The sequence below is a fragment of the Microcebus murinus genome, chromosome 4 (genome assembly GCF_040939455.1).
Source record: "Microcebus murinus isolate Inina chromosome 4, M.murinus_Inina_mat1.0, whole genome shotgun sequence".
Taxonomy (NCBI): domain Eukaryota; kingdom Metazoa; phylum Chordata; class Mammalia; order Primates; family Cheirogaleidae; genus Microcebus; species Microcebus murinus.
Window position 1 is genome coordinate 44,682,154 of NC_134107.1, and position 15,925 is coordinate 44,698,078.

General features: G+C 41.3%; 1 protein-coding gene across 7 annotated transcripts in view; it reads left to right on the forward strand.

Annotated features, from left to right (window-relative positions):
- Window positions 1–15,925, forward strand: part of SERGEF (secretion regulating guanine nucleotide exchange factor) — a 236,204-nt gene that overhangs the window by 163,888 nt on the left and 56,391 nt on the right. The window lies entirely within an intron of this gene.

The following is a 15,925-nucleotide window of genomic DNA, read 5'->3' on the forward strand; positions in this document are numbered from 1 at the left end:
TCTTGTGGCTTTGTAAGATACTAAACTTTGGTAGGTTTGTGTTTTCAGCTAAGATGAGAAAGATGCTGCTGACCTATGGCCCTCAGCACACTGGATGTCATGATTTATAGTCTGATTGTGGCTCCAGAATCCCCAACAGGGGTCAGAGTGGTGGCTCATGCATACAATCCTAGCACTCTGGGAGGCCACAGCGGGAGGATTGCTTGAGCTCAGGAGTTCAAGACCAGAATTCTAACAGACTCCTTGTCCTATTGTGCCCCATTCTAGTTGCAACTCCAGGCCCAGCCCAAGGCCAGTCCTTTCCTTATCCCACAGCAGCCAAGCCAAGTGGCTGACTTGGTCAGGAAGCTCCATGGCATAGCCCTAGTGTGGCACACTTGCATATGTTGGTAGCCACTTACATGCGCTCACTGCTTCACAGTGTACAAGACACTTCAATTCATCACCTCTGTTCAGTCTCACAATAACTCTGAAGTTCTCCAGGAAAGTACAGTCCCTGTTGTACAAAGGAGGAAACAGAATCTCAGAAGGGTTGCATGATTTACCCCAGCAGCATAATGTAATGAAGTTCTCCAGGAAAGTACAGCCCCTGTTGTACAAAGGAGGAAACAGAATCTCAGAAGGGTTGCATGATTTACCCCAGCAGCATAATGTAGTAGAAGGGGCATGAGGCCTTGGAGTTAGGAATCATGGGTTCCATTTCCAGCTGTGCTGCTTAATATCTGTGTGACCATGGGAAGATTGCCATCCTCTTTCAACTAGGGGTTTCTCATCTCTAAAGACGAAGACAATAATAGCTTCTGTAAGTGTTTATCATTGGAGCAAATTGTGTGGTTTATGGAAAAGCTCTTGGCACAGAGTAGGTGCTCAGAATGTCTGTTTCTGTTTCTTCTGATTCACTTCAGTGCTCTTTCTGGTGTTTCACCTTGCTTCCCATATGGCACTTTTTGTCATCTCTCTTGCTCCTCTGTTCTTAAGTCAATGCCACAGACATACGTTAATGCATGTATTCTTCCTGTGCACACAGTATAAAGCTAGGCCCTAGGAATGGGGTGAGAGGACATAGTAAATGGCCCCTGCCCTCACTTTGCTTATTGCCTGATTATTGTGTGTGTTGGGGTGGGGAGAGTCTAGTCTTTATTCTTGAAACAGAGCCAAGGTGATCTGTCTATCAAGTGTAGTCCTGATGATCTCTTCCTCCTCAGGGAGCTTACTGTATGTCAAGTGCCAGGCTAAACTCTTACACACATTCTTACACATGCTATGTACATATGTATATTATATACAATTACATATACTATAACATGTAACCCTGTTTTACAGATGAAATAAACGAGGCTCAGAAAAGTTAAACATCTTGTCTTAAGATCTTATAACTAACATTTGATGGGACCAGGATTTGAACTAGGTTATCTGACTCTGGAGCATACAATTTTTAAATTAGATTACTTTTTGTTTATTATAGAATAGTATATGTCAGCAGTCCCCAGTGTTTTTGGCACCAGGAACCAGTTTCATGGAAGACAATTTTTCCACAGACCAGGGGTGGGGCATGATTCAAACACATTACGTTTGTTGTGCACTTTATTTCTATTATTATTTCATTGTCACTTAACACTCACTGATAGGGTTTTGGGATCAAGCAGTTGATTTATTATGATCTCTGTGCAGTCAAACCTCTCTGCTAATGATAATCTGTATTCGTAGCCGCCCTCCAGTGCTAGTATCACCGCCTCAGCTGCACCTTGGATCATTAGGCATTAGATTCTCATAAGGAGCATGCAATAGTTTATGCCTGGTTTATAGTAGGGTTTGCACTCCTATGAGAATCTCACCCTGCCACTGCTCTGACAGGAGGCAAAGCTCAGGTGGTGATGCAAGGGCTGAGGAGTGGCTGTAAGTACAGATGAAGCTTCAGATGCTCCCCCGCCACTCACCTCCTACTGTGTGGCCCAGTTCCTTACAGGCCACAGACTGGTACCAGAGGCCTGCAGGTATATGTACATAGTTAAAGGGTAAAAAAAAAATACTAAAATACTTAATAATGGCAGTTTCTGCCTTACTTTTTCCCTTTCTCTGGTCTCATTCACAGAGCCAGCCATTTTGAATTATTTTTGGATATCTACCTGTATATTTCTAAACCAAATGCTTATTTAAGATACCAATTTTAAATAAAATTTATCTATTGATTTCTTAATACAAATAAAAATTTAATTATCTTATACCACCACCTCCATTTTCTCTCTCCATCTTCCCATCTAGAGTTCAATCATTAGTCCATTATTGTGAGCAGTGTAAATAATGTACACCAAGTAGTGCTATCATGATATAGTTCCTATGCTGTACTTTTTCTTTTCCTGGAGCTAAAATTGCCTGTTTTTCCCCCATTCATTTGACTGATTTTCTGTGTACTAATTACTAATTGTTCCGAAATCCCCCCAAAACATCTGTAACACACTTCTTTATAATCTTTTCAATGTGGTGAAATATATCAAATGTTTCAGCATTCTCCCCACCACCACTGTACCCCGCCCCACACTGGAACTGTGCCCTTCTATTCCAGTCTAAATGGTGACTTCACACCTTCCCTGTGTAGCAGCCATTACCCTGTGACTTCTGCTTACCATTCTCCTGTGTTAAATCCCTGTTCTGTATCTTCTTTCTTCTTAGATTAGTCTCATTTTGATGGAACACATGTTCTGATACCTTCCTGAGAAAGAGTAGTTGGAGATCAATTATTTGATTCCTTGAATTTCTGAAGATATATTTGCTCTGTTTTCACATAGTTTAACTGTATGTAGGATTCTACATTGAAAATCCTTTTTATTCTGATTTTTGTAGACATTTTTCCATTGTCCTCTAGTTTCCAGTATTACTGCTGAGAAGTCTGTTGTTTTTTCTAAATCATCTTCCTTTGGATACAACCAGATTTTTAAATTTGAAACTTTTAGGAACTTCTCTTTATCTTAAGTGTTTTGAAATTTTATGGTTAATGGGCCTTGTTATGTGTCCTCTTTTATTAATTATTCTGGTATGTATTGAGCCCTCTTAGTCCAGAGGCCTATACCCATCAGTTCTGGGAAATTTTTCTTATAAAAAATTTAAGTATTTTTTCCTTATTTTTGTTTGTTCTCTCTTTCTGGGACTTCTGTTAGGTGTATGTTGAATCTCCTGGACTTATCTTCTAATTTTTTTGTCTTTCCATTCCTCTTAGGCATGTTTTTACTTTTCTTATTACTTTCTGAGGAAATTTTTTTGACTTCATTTTGCAGCCTTTCTAATGGAATTTTTATTTGGCTATTATTTTTAATTTCCAAGGGCTCTTTCTTATTCTCTAATCCTGTTAAAAAATAGTTTCCTGTTCTTTTTCATATTGTCATATCATCTGTCTGTCTTCTATAGATATGAATTGTAGAGCTTTAAAAATGTTTTCATTTGTTCTCTGCCTTGTCTCTTGTTTTTTTCCAGTTTTTTCTCTTCTGTTTCTTTGTTTGGGGTTCTGCATTTCATGTTGAAGACTGTGCTGGCTGTTTTTTGTGTGCCCTCCAGATGCACTCTCCACGCTTTTCCACCCTGCTGTGTACCTCTAGGGAAGCTGACCCCTCTGTGGCCTGCATCTATAGGCACCCTTGCCCTCTAGCTTCTTGTTGGGTTCAGCTGATGAGAGGCACAGCGGGAGATCTGAGGACCTAAAGAGAGTGAGGTCAGAGTATTCCTTCCCCTAGCTCCCTTCCTGCTTGGTTGCCATAGCTGCATTCCTCTGTCAGAGACTCCAGTCAAGCATCCCTCTATAACTTCACCCTCTCCAGTTCTGATAACTCCTACCTTCCCTTCCCTCAGGCTTAGAGGTGGTAGAGCTCTAGTTTTATCTAGTAGCCCTGGGATACTAAACATTGTCTGTACCTCTGTAAATGGTTCCTGTGTTAAACTCTCCCCTGCTATAGGGTTTGAGGTGTTATCTGTCTTCTGTTGAGACCCTGATTACAAAGATTTTCTTCTCTAAAGATCTGGTAATCTTTTGCTATCTGTTTATATGGAAACGTGAGACTCTTTGTGCATGGAAGAGATGGGCTGGTAGACTTCCTTGTAAAATGTTTGGACTGAGGTGTGAGGGAAGTTTTTCATTGGCAGACCTTCAGAGATCAATATTTAATCTCCTGCTTTAGAAGGTATACACCTAGCCATTGACTTTTGGAGTAGGGTGAGGGAAAGTAGCCGGGATTAGAGGGTTGGTCCCATCATCCCTTAACAGACTATCACAGAACCCATTTGTTTCATCCTGATCCTCACTCCCACCCTCTGATGAATCTGCTTTTTCAGAGACCAGTGACTCCTTGAGTTAGTTCTCCATAGAATAAATGTCTAATATTCCCTTAGGGATAGCAAGAGGTGTTGCCTGGTTGTGTGTGTTGAGGAGAATCTGGACATCTAACTAAACTATAAATATACTTTCAGCCAACCCCTCTGATTTCAGCCCGTTTCTTACCTGAGTTTCACAGGCAGCTGGTGCCTCTCAGTCCTGAGGCTTTCTAGTGTTCTGCAAGAAAAGTGTGTTCCCTTATCATTGTTCCCTTCAGCAAGCCCTGAGCTGCAGCCTCCTCCACTCTGTGAAGTCAGTTACCTTCTCCATTTGTTACTCATTTGAAATGTGTTGAGCTATCTTGTCTGCTATTGTCTCCCCTTCCATTCTTCTTTTCTTGGTGTGGACTTCATACCTTCTTTATTCCTTTCCAGTCAGTTTAGCAGGGTTTGGGAAGGAAGTGGAGATAAAGGCTTGGGCTCTATCTGCCCAGATTAATGGGAAGTTCCTAGTGGCTCTTTTCAGCCCATAGATGAAAAGGATAGAGAAAATGGTCCCAAATGGCCCAGAGACTGCTGGTTGGAAGTTGCATTACTGCACAATATGACACAAGGGAAGCCACCCAGAGCTGAAGCCTTGGCACTGTGGCCTTTATATTGGTGAGTTTTGTGAGTCTGTTCATTTTATTCAGGTAACACCTCTGAGATGAATTCTGCATATGAAAGGGAATTTACTATGATCCATTAGGAACCAACTTGCAGAAGTTTTTACCAAATGGCATTACATAGCAAGAAGAAGAAGAAGAAGAAGAAATATGTTTATCTTGGGCAGATACTTTTTAGAAATTTAATTTTGCCAAATGGTGAGGTGGCCAAAGAAGGTTTATAGACTTCTATTGTAGGAGGGGACTGCCTTTCTAAGGGAGAAGAGCAGAATCATAGCTGATCTAATGTAAGAAGAGGCCTGAAGTCATAGAACCACAGACTCAAACAGTAGAGTGGACTTCAGAAACAGCCCAGTGCTTACACAAGAGAAAATTAAGGCCTAAGTGACAACATGATATGACCAAAGTCACACAGCAAGTTAAAGGATAAACTCAGGATTATAAACCCAGGATTATAAATCCTGACTCAAGCCGGCACATCACACCCTTCTCGAAATAGAGCATCACCAACCTTTGAGGTGAGCTCCAAAGGGCCCCACCTTTGTCACTCTGACCTAACAGTTTATGGCGTCAGGAGGCCTTGACTTGGTTTGTTTGAGTAGTTTTTGCTTCTCACCCACACTAGAGGTACATTCTCCATTTCCGTGTGCTGCTGCATATCATAGGTTTCGGAACATGCAGCCCAGTATTATGCAGAAATTTAGATCTGTTTTGTGTTTGTTTCCTAATTTTTTGAGGATTCCCATGGGGGTTGCTATATGAACTCAATTGTGGTTTAAAAAAACAAAGTTAATGATATCAATAACTTGGCTTTGGGAGAAGCTTAAGGAGAAAGAAGGGCCCAGAAAACCAACACAGTAGATTATCAATGCTCAAATATTTACTGAACCATAAGAGTAACAGCAACAGCTGACATTATTGGTCCATGTGTGGTTTTACACATTTTACAGACATTATTAGTTGATTCTTTATAGCAACAGTAAGGTAGGTACTATTATTATACCTGTTGCACAGATGGAGAAACTAAGGCACAGAGAGGGTGAGTAACTTGCTCGGGGAGGAAAACATTTTCCTAGGTACTCTACGGTATAAGGGTTGAGTATCCATAGAGGTGGAGTCATGATTAGTGAGTGATATTTTCCCAAATTATTCAGTGATAGATTGCTAAGAGCTGCAGAGGGGTCTCCTGTGGCTGCCAAAAGGCTCCAGCCTCAGCCTTACCCCATGAAGACACAAAAGGAGAACATTCCTCTTTTTCTGAAATCAGAAAACTGAGAGTGTTTATAAACAGAAAGGATGACAAAATCAGGATCAAGGGTAGGAATATGAACTAAAGTCAACAAATTAATATTTAATTGAGAATAAGCATGAGAGAGGGCCTGGTGGTAGAAATTATGTGTTGGTGTTGACTGGGTGATTCCTGGTCAACTTGCACTATGGAGATCTGAGCACAGGGGAGCCAGCCATGGCAGCAGAGATGTTGGCAGAGAGGAAAGGATGAACTCATTAGTTATATTGCCTTTAAACTATCAGTGGGACAGGAAGTGGGGTTGTCTGAAGACATGCAGTAAAAGTGGCCTAGAGAAGAAGTGTGTGGGTAGGGGTGGGTTTAAGTGTCTTGAGTTACTGTGCCACATCTCTGTGTCCACACTGCAGAATAACCTTTGTCCATTCCAGAAAGACCCTGCAAAGTGTAGGTGGCTGTAGTGTACTTGGGAATGTTGGGTTTATAGAATTAAAGTGAGTTGGAGCTGGAAGGGACCTCAAAGACCATCTATTCCCTCTCCTCATCTATAAGTGAAATATCTAAGTCTCAGAAGGGGCAGTGATGTGTGTGTGCAGAGGAGAGGCCCAAGCAGACTGAGAAAGCAGGTCTCTTACTGCTCAGCCCAGAACCCTGTGCTTCAAATCATATGTCTCAGGAGGGAATATAGTAGTCCCCCCTTATCTGCAGTTTCACTGTTTACAGTTTCAGTTATCTGCAGTCAACTGCAGTCTGAAAATATTAAATGGAAAATTCCAGAAATGACAATTCATAAGCTTTAAATTCTACACCATTCTGAGTAGTGTGATGAAATCTTGTGCATCCTGCTGCATCACATTTAGAATGTGAGTCATCCCTTTGTCTAGCATATCCATGCTGTATACACTTGATCTGCATTTACTATATAGGAAAAAACATAGTATATATAGGGTTTAGTACTGTCCTTGGTTTCAGCCTCTAGTGGGGGGTCTTGAAATATATCCTCCCCAAAGACAAAGGGGTAACTACTGTATTTGAAACTGTGACACCTTCCAAATTCAGGACTGTCTGTCCCCTAGGGAAGATGTCTTTTAATCTGGCCCTTTAGACTGTTCAGATGTTTTTATTAATCTTCCATTTTTTTTGTGTGTGACTTTAAATAATTTCCTTGCCCTCCAAGGGCTCTAATTGCATATGTATAAAAATAAAGATAACACTCTGGCCTCCCTCTGCTCCCACCTTGCTTTACACAGACTTCTTGACGTTGTGAAAAGTGTAAGTATGGTTGGAAAAGAAAGGTAATAATTTTGTATAAAAAGTAAGATAGAGCATCATAGTTCTAATAAATATTGTTTTATTATAATTCTTAAATGCAGTTGATGTGATTTGGGGGAAACATTAAGTCCATGAAAGAAACTCAGCTCTGCTGTTTTCTAGCCACATTACTCTGAATGAATTGCAACCTCCCTGAGCCTCAGTTTCCTGTATAGATAAAGAGAATGAGAATACTCAAAGAGTTATTATGATAGTTAAATGGGGTAGTATATGTACAAAACCAGGCTTAATGCCTGACACTTAACACCAGCAGTAAACCAAGATTTCTGTAGCTCTGCATCCTTGCCAAAACTTGGCATGATAGCTATAATTTTCTCTGATCTAATAGGTCAGAATCAAAATTTCATCCTATCAAGATAAGAATTTTTTTTCAAAGATAGATTGTATCAGCTCAGGTTCAGCCAAAGAAACAGACTCAGTAGGAGGTATACATTAAGATATTTAATATGAGGAATTGGCTTTCATGACTGTGGGGACTGGCTAGGCAAACTCAGGAAGGACAATCTGGAAACTGGGGGGCAGGAGCAGCTGCTACAGCCAATAAGCAAAGCTACTTCGTCAGGGGAATCCCACTTCTCTTTGTAAGGCTCTTCTGCTGATTGGATCAGGCCTGCCGAGATTATCTAGGATACTCTCCTTTACATGATGTCAACTGATTATAGATGTTAGTTACATCTACAAAATACCTTCACAGCAAGGGATTTTATTTCACATAGATTAGTGTTAGATTTTATAACTAGGTACGCATATAAAACTCACCATCACATAGTCCAACCTGTATCTTAAGAAAATCATTCTGGGAGCAGCAGGCTGGAGGCTGTTGAAGGGAAGGGTTCTGGAAGCAGAGCAGTGAGTGGTGAGATGAGAGCATACCGCAGGGGAGAGCTGATGAGAACCTGAATTTGGGGCAGTGGCAGCAGAGAGAGGAAGTAGGGAAGAGATTTGAAAGACAGAGCTCAGCCTATTGGGATTGAGTGGCCTAGTGTGAACAGAGTTGAGAAGAGAAGGGAAGAATGGGCAGGATCAAAGGTGTGGTACCCAGTTTTCTGCTTGGTAGACTGGGAAGATGTGTCATCATTGACTGAGAAGGGTGCTACATGGAGAGAGGAGAGAACAGGTATGGGGCAAGGTGATGAATTTATTTTTGAACATGACTGAGGATGAGATGCCTATGGAATATGCAAATAGAACTGCCTGGTAGGAGATTGGAATGAAGACTTTTAGCTCTGTAGAGAGGTCAGGGAGTTGTTTCTGTAGAGAAAGATTAGTGAAGCAGGTGTACTTAATTATAGTTTTTTCTTCATGTATATATGGGTAGTGTTTCTGCTAAGTGGCTCTGCTATAAGATATAGTGTTGTGATGGCTTTGACCAGGGGTCCTCAAATTTTTTAAACAGAGGGCAAGTTCACTGCGCCTCAGACCGTTGTAGGGCCAGACTATAGTTTAAAAAAAACTATGAACAAATTCCTGTGCACACTGCACATATCTTATTTTGAAGTAGAAAAACAAACGGCCTAAAACACCCACATGTGGCCCGCAGGCCATAGTTTGAGGACACCTGGCTTTGATAATGCTACATTGATATGACTATTCCATGATTATTCAGTAGTTTAGCCAGGGCAAAGACTACTTTTCTTGCAGCCTTTTGCATGGATCACCCATCCTGGTAGACTTTCTCCCTAGATGCCAAGAACCTATTGCAAGGGATAGGTCTTCAGTAGGAGCCCCATACACACGATGATTCTGTCTCCCCGGAGAGAAACCAGGATGGAGTTGTTAATTTCTGGGGAGTGACCTGAAAGTACACAGGGCAAAGTATGATTGATGGACTTTGTGCAGCAACTCACTGCCCCAGTAAACAAGGCTGGCCCAGTTGGGCTGCCTGGGAAGAAGTACCCTCTGCTCTCCCAATTTGCAACCCTAGACCTCTTCTCAACAGGTCTACAGATAATGGAGGGGGCTTGGTATCCTGAGAGGTATAGGAGCAAGGGGAAGGAGAGGGAATGATATTCACTGAACACTTCTATTGTGCCAGGCAGTGTGCTAGGCACCTTCATGATGGTGAAAACAGTGACAGCTAACAAACACCAAGTGCTTACCTTGGTGCCCAGTACTGTGTGTGTATGGTGTTTTCGTGTTTTGTTTTGTTTTGTTTTTTCTATTTAACCATCACAACAACTGTGTAAGGTAGATACTATTATTAGCCATATTTTACAAGTGGGGAAATCAAGGCAGAGAAATGAAGTGATTTGCCCAGGGTCACACAATTAGTGTGTATCTAAGGTGGGATGTTCTGATTCCCAAGCCCACAGTTCCAGACTCTATGCTGCCTTTCTCTGATACTGTCACAGCCACTTTCCCCTCCCTGGTCCTGTCATACAGGTCCTGTCATTCTTTCTCTGATAATTCTCACAGATTCTGGCCTCACTTTATTGGGTGATTGGGTTTGGGGAAGCCCTGGGTGGGAATTAGGAGACTTAGGTTCCTATCCTAGCCTCTATCTGACCTTGGACCGCAGACCTTAACCTTTCTGACCATCACATTCTTCATCTATACAACATCTACCTCCCAGGAGGTTATGATGATCATATGAACAAATTGCTAGGAAAGTGTTTTTGTAAACCTTACATCTGTACCTACTTCTCTGAATATCCTCTCTCTTGTTATTTTCCCTGACCCTGACTTCTTTTGTCCTTTATTATGATTTATGACATTTTTTATCACTTAAAAATCTATAATAATCGTGTGTGAGGCAGGAGGCCACTAAAATTCTTACATAAATAATTCCACCTCCCTGAGCCAACTGGAGGGGCAGATTTAGCAGCTGCTGAAGCTATAACCAATAGAAGTCTCCTTGTCAGTCACAGGAATGAATCATTCAAATGGCTGCTTTGCTGGGTCCTTCCCAGAGCCAGAAGGTAAATTGGATAGCAGTGCTGCTTTTATCACTTGCTAAGCTTAAAATGAAGCTCAGCTTCTTACTTTGAAATGTTGCAAGCATATGTATTTAAAAGAGCTTGGGTTCTGGAGTCAGATTTGCCTTAGTTCATTCAGTCCCAGCATTGCCACTTACTAGCTGAGTGACCTTATGCAAGTCATCTTACCTAACTGGGCCTCAGTTTCCTCATCTGTAAAATGCCTCCCAAGGTGATTGTGCAGCTCAGATGAGATCATGGGTATAAAGGACCCATCATGGTACCAGGCTCTCATTAGACTCTCAGTAATTCTTATTTTGCTGTTTCCAAGCTGTGGGAATGAATATCTTGGGGAGGTAGATTAGATGGAGAGCGAAACAACCTGGTTTCCAGAGTGCAAAGGCAGAGAACTCAGTAATAGACATTTGAATCACAGCTCTATTTTTAGTTTAATCCAGCCTAAGGTTTAAAAATGTAGTTTCTTCCTCATGTCCCTTCATCCTTTCTGTGTAAGCAGTAGGTCTTGGGGGACATCGTCTATGTTCTCTGAATACTACTGCCTTCCCATGTTTTTATTAGTATCAAGCACAGTCACCTTGGATACCATCATCTTAAAGGAAATCTGTGATAATGTGTGAATTCGAATGTTTTACTTTGTTCTTCAGCAAGATTCTCTCATTGCAACTAGCCTTCAACTCCCCAACTTTTATATCTTTGGAGGAATGTTAATAGCCCTCACCCATGTTTGCAGTACGGCTGACTTCATGCATTTGGGGAAGCACAGCAGTAAATATTTTTCCACCAGGTACTGTCTCTCCCCTCCCTTCTTGAGATGCAGACATACTCACACAGAGCCCCACAGCCATAGAGCGGCCTCATGTACATGGCCTTTGTAGAGCCTCCTTGCCTTCACGTGTCTTAGAGAAGAGGGATATAGACTACTAGACACCCAGGAGGTACATAATAATAAATGTTATTTCATTTTTTCCTTGCAGCAGCTCTCTAGTAGGTAGGAATATGGTTTAGTGGTTAAGGGCACAAGATTTCAAATCAGAGAGACCAGCACTTGAATCCTAACTCTGTAACTTAACAGACTTGAGTCAAATTACTGAGCTTCTCTGAGCATAGGTTTCCTCATCTATCAGCTGGAGATAATAGTGCCCAGCTCACAGGACTGTAGGGATGAGTGTAAAAATGCATGTAAAGCCCTCAGCACAGGACTGGCACAGAGTAAGGACATATACATAGTAATTGTGACAACAGTTTTACAGCAGAGGAATTACTGGCCCAGGGAGGTTAACTAATTTGTCTAAGATAGGTATTATTCCTATTTTATGTGAAAGGAAACTGAGGCTGAGAGGTAAAGAATCGTGTCCAATGTTATATAGTTAGTAAGCAGCAGAATCTGAACTACAACCCAGGTCTCCTTACATCTCAGTCATTGTCTCCTGACATTTCACCAGAAGCCTCTGGAAAACGGAACTAAATGTCCCTAACCCATTATAACAGCCCCCCTGAAATCCAAGCCTGGCCTCCCTTCTGCTGAATCATGCTTTTCTTGAAGCATGCTGCTAGTGAAAGATCTGTACATGTGTGCAAATGTATATGCAAATGCATACATGTAAGCGTTAGAGCAGGAAAATATCCCGGGGAACCAGGATTCCCCAGAGTGCTCCAGGAATGCAGTATTTTGGTTCATGAATTTTCTCAGAGTATTAACCTCTTGGTTTCAGGTCTTATTGAAGTCATTATGAAATGCATTTCACCCATTCACTTTCTGATGCTAGAAGGGGCTGTCTGGTTGACCATAATTAAATCCTTCTTAAGTGACAGAGGATCTTGGCAGGGTATCCAGTCATCATCAGGATGATCAGTTGTGATATTCAGGTCTCTAATAACAACCCATATGTCTGTCTATACCCATTGTAACATTTAGTTGGCAGTAGCCCTGTGTGTATATGTGTGTGTTGGGAGTGAGGGGCACGATGGGAAGATAATTATCCCCATGTTACATATGAGGCGGCTAGGATTCAGAGATTACAAATGTCCTGTTGAGTATCTGCTGTTGTTTGGACTGTCCCCCAAAAGTTCATGTGTTGGAAACTTGGTCCCCAATGTAACAGTGTTGGGAGGTGATTGGGTCATAGGTGTTCCACCCTCATGAATGGATTAATGTCATTATTGCAGGAATGGATTAGTTACTACAGAAGTGGCTTTGTTATAAAAGTGAGCTCTCTCTTGCACACACTCTTTTGCCCTTCCACCTATCCACTGTAGGATGACCCTCACTAGATGATGGCACCATGCTCTTGGACTTCCCAGTCTCCAGAACTGTGAGCTGAATAAACTTCTTTATAATTTACCCAGTCTGGTATTCTAAGAACAGAAAATGAACTCAGAAAGGATCATATATCTTGAAAGTAGCAGAGTTAGAACTGAAATGACACTTGCTCTAAGACATAGTGTAGTAAAGCAGAAAAAAACATGGATTTCTGAGTCAGACATAATTGAGTTTAAATCCTGATTTTGCCACTTACTAATGATGTTGACCCTGAGCAAGTTACACAGTCTCTCAGGTCCCAAGATTCCTCATCTGTAAAATGGGGCTAATAATATTTCCCTTGCTGGGATTATTTTAAAGATTCTAATTTACATACATAATGTATGTAAATACAATGCAACTAGCCTGGTCAGAGTAGGTCCTTAGCACATGGAAGCTATTATTGTTGTCTCCTAGTGCAACACTCTTTCCGATCTACCAAGATGCTACTGTAGATACAGAAGGTTCAGGGGATTTGACTGACCTGTCTTGGGCCCATGAAACTCTAGAAATGTTCTCATTAGCTTTGGGGGTGGGGGCTAAAACAACCCTTTCTAATAACAGAAGCCTGAGACAGCTTTTATTATGGGGGTAAAATTTAAATAATTTTACATCAACGTAAGAGGTGCTGGTGGAAAACAATAAAATAAATATCATATATTTCTGCTATTTATTGCATGTATCCAATACATCCAGTGGATGTTATTGATGGTAAATGCCTATAGTTTGAAAATGCTTTTTGGATCATGTAGATCAGTCTTTTAAAAATTTGCATAGAATTTTGAATAGGAGAAGAGGAGACATTTCATGTAGGATCAAAGGTGTAGAGGTAAGACACATTGTAAGATTTGCTCAGCTTGGCTAGAACAGAAATTGACATTGGCAGAGGAACATACATGATAAGGATGGTAAAATAGACTCATAGAACTGTATGTGTGCAAGTAAACACACATATTACTCTCATTTCCTACTCATATACATTGGTAACCTAAAATTCTTAAAAGTGATCAGAGGCATTGGCTGAATGGATCTTATTCCATCTAGCCTTGAACTATAGTAAGGCAATGTGGTCAGAAGATAGACTGCTGGCCTGGAAGTTAGGAGACCCAGGTATTGCTCTTGGTATCTCCCCTATTCAACAGTGTGTTTTAGGCAAGACATGTAACCCCTGTGGTCCTTACTTCCTTACTTATAAAAATAGTTGGGCCAGTTTTGGAAGACCCTTTGTAGCTCTTATCAAGAACCTTGAAGATGTCCATTCACTTATTAATTCATATCCTGGAATTCTCTCTTAAGGAAAGATCTCAAATACGGAAAAAGCTTTATGGTTAAAGATGCTCATCACAGTGTTTTTATAATTTAGTAAAATTAGGAGCTACCCAAATGTCCAACATTTGGGGCTGGATAAATTATGGCCCATCTGTGTGACTAATTTGCACTATTTACTAAGTAAGAGTAATAGCCTTGGTCATGTAAAAATGAAAATAAAAAGCTATATATGAAAAAAGTACTGGGAAGAATAATACTTCCCAATGTAGGCAGCATTGTTGATGTTATCTATTTCTGTCTCTGCACATAGACTTGTACACTCTCTAGGGGTCAGAACTGTGTTACCAATAAATCCCTAATACTTAGTAAAGGGCCTGGCATTTAATAGGCACTCAATATATGTTTGTTGAATTTTCACTTTTTACTTTTATTTTTTGCTTTTCCATGTTTTCTGCATAGTTTATAATGACCATGCATTATGCTTATAATGGAAGAAAAGCAACAGTAATTCATTCACTCACTCACTCATTCGTTCGTTCATTCATTTATGAGACAGAGTCTCACTCTGTTGCCCGGGCTAGAGTGCTGTGGCATCAGCCTACCTCACAGCAACTTTAAACTCCTGGGCTAAAGCAATCCTCCTGCCTCAGCCTCCCCAGTAGCTGGGACTATAGGCATGTGCCACCGTGCCCAGCTAGTTTTTTTCTATCTATATTGTTAGTTATCCAGTAATTTCTTTCTATACTCATTTATTTTAATGAGGTGACTGGCCTAGCTTAGAGGTTCTCAAACCTGGCAATGCGTTAGAATCACCTGGAGAGCTTATTAAAATGCAGATTTCTTGGCTCTTAGACACACTTCTTGAATCCCCTCACCGGGGTAAGGACCTGGAATCAGTATTGTTAACAAGCTACCATGGTCATTGGGGTACTCAGCCATGTCTGAGAACCTTTGACCTAAGTACCTCCAAGACCCTTTCAGCTTAAAATCTTTCTAGTTGTTGGTCTCCTGTCCCTTGCTACTCCTGCTATGAGGGGCTTCAGCATGAGGTCGTTGTGGAGCAACAGACCAGACAATGGAGAATAACTCTACTAGCTTCATTACTGAACACCTCTTCTGTGCCTAGGATGACTTTATATATAGCTTTTTTGTCTGTACAGTAATAATTTAAGGTCAATTGTATTGTCTCCATTTTACAGAAGAGAAAACTGAGGCAAAGAAAAGTTTTGACTTTCCCAAGATCAAATAACAGGAAAGTATTGGAGCCCATATTTCACTTCAGTTCTGTCAGATGGGAAAACTGGAACTTGAATCTCCCTCACTACCCTCCCAAACAAAGACATCCTAGCAGGGCCACATACAGCCTTGTGGTGTACAGACACGCTCTGCCCTCTGCTCAGGCATGTGGGATTAGCATCCTTGGGAGCAATGCACCATGCAAGCAAAGTGCTCCAGCTCACCAAATGTGCTGTGGTGCCCACCCACCTGCTTACTTGGTGCAGTGAAGCAGTGGAATTCAATTTGCGGCAGTGACCTAAGAAGGGCTATTTTTAGTAAGAAAGTAGGTCAGGGGCTGCAGCGGTGCTGCCTGAGAAATGAACAACCTCCCCTCTCACCAGGAGGCTTGCTCACTGCTTCGCTCGCAGCCAGTGTGGAGGTGAGGAAGGCAGATCTGATATGCTCACATGACTGCAGTTGTAATCATTACTGTGGAACCATCGGGCCAGGGGAAACACATCTACAACACAGAGGCTATTGTCTGGGTTTGCCAAGGGTCTTTTCCCTAATCTTTCTCAAGAGGTTAGAATCCCTTCAGAAAACATCTCTAACATGATAGGAAGTTTATGTATTCTGTACCTGCTACATGCTAGCCACTGTT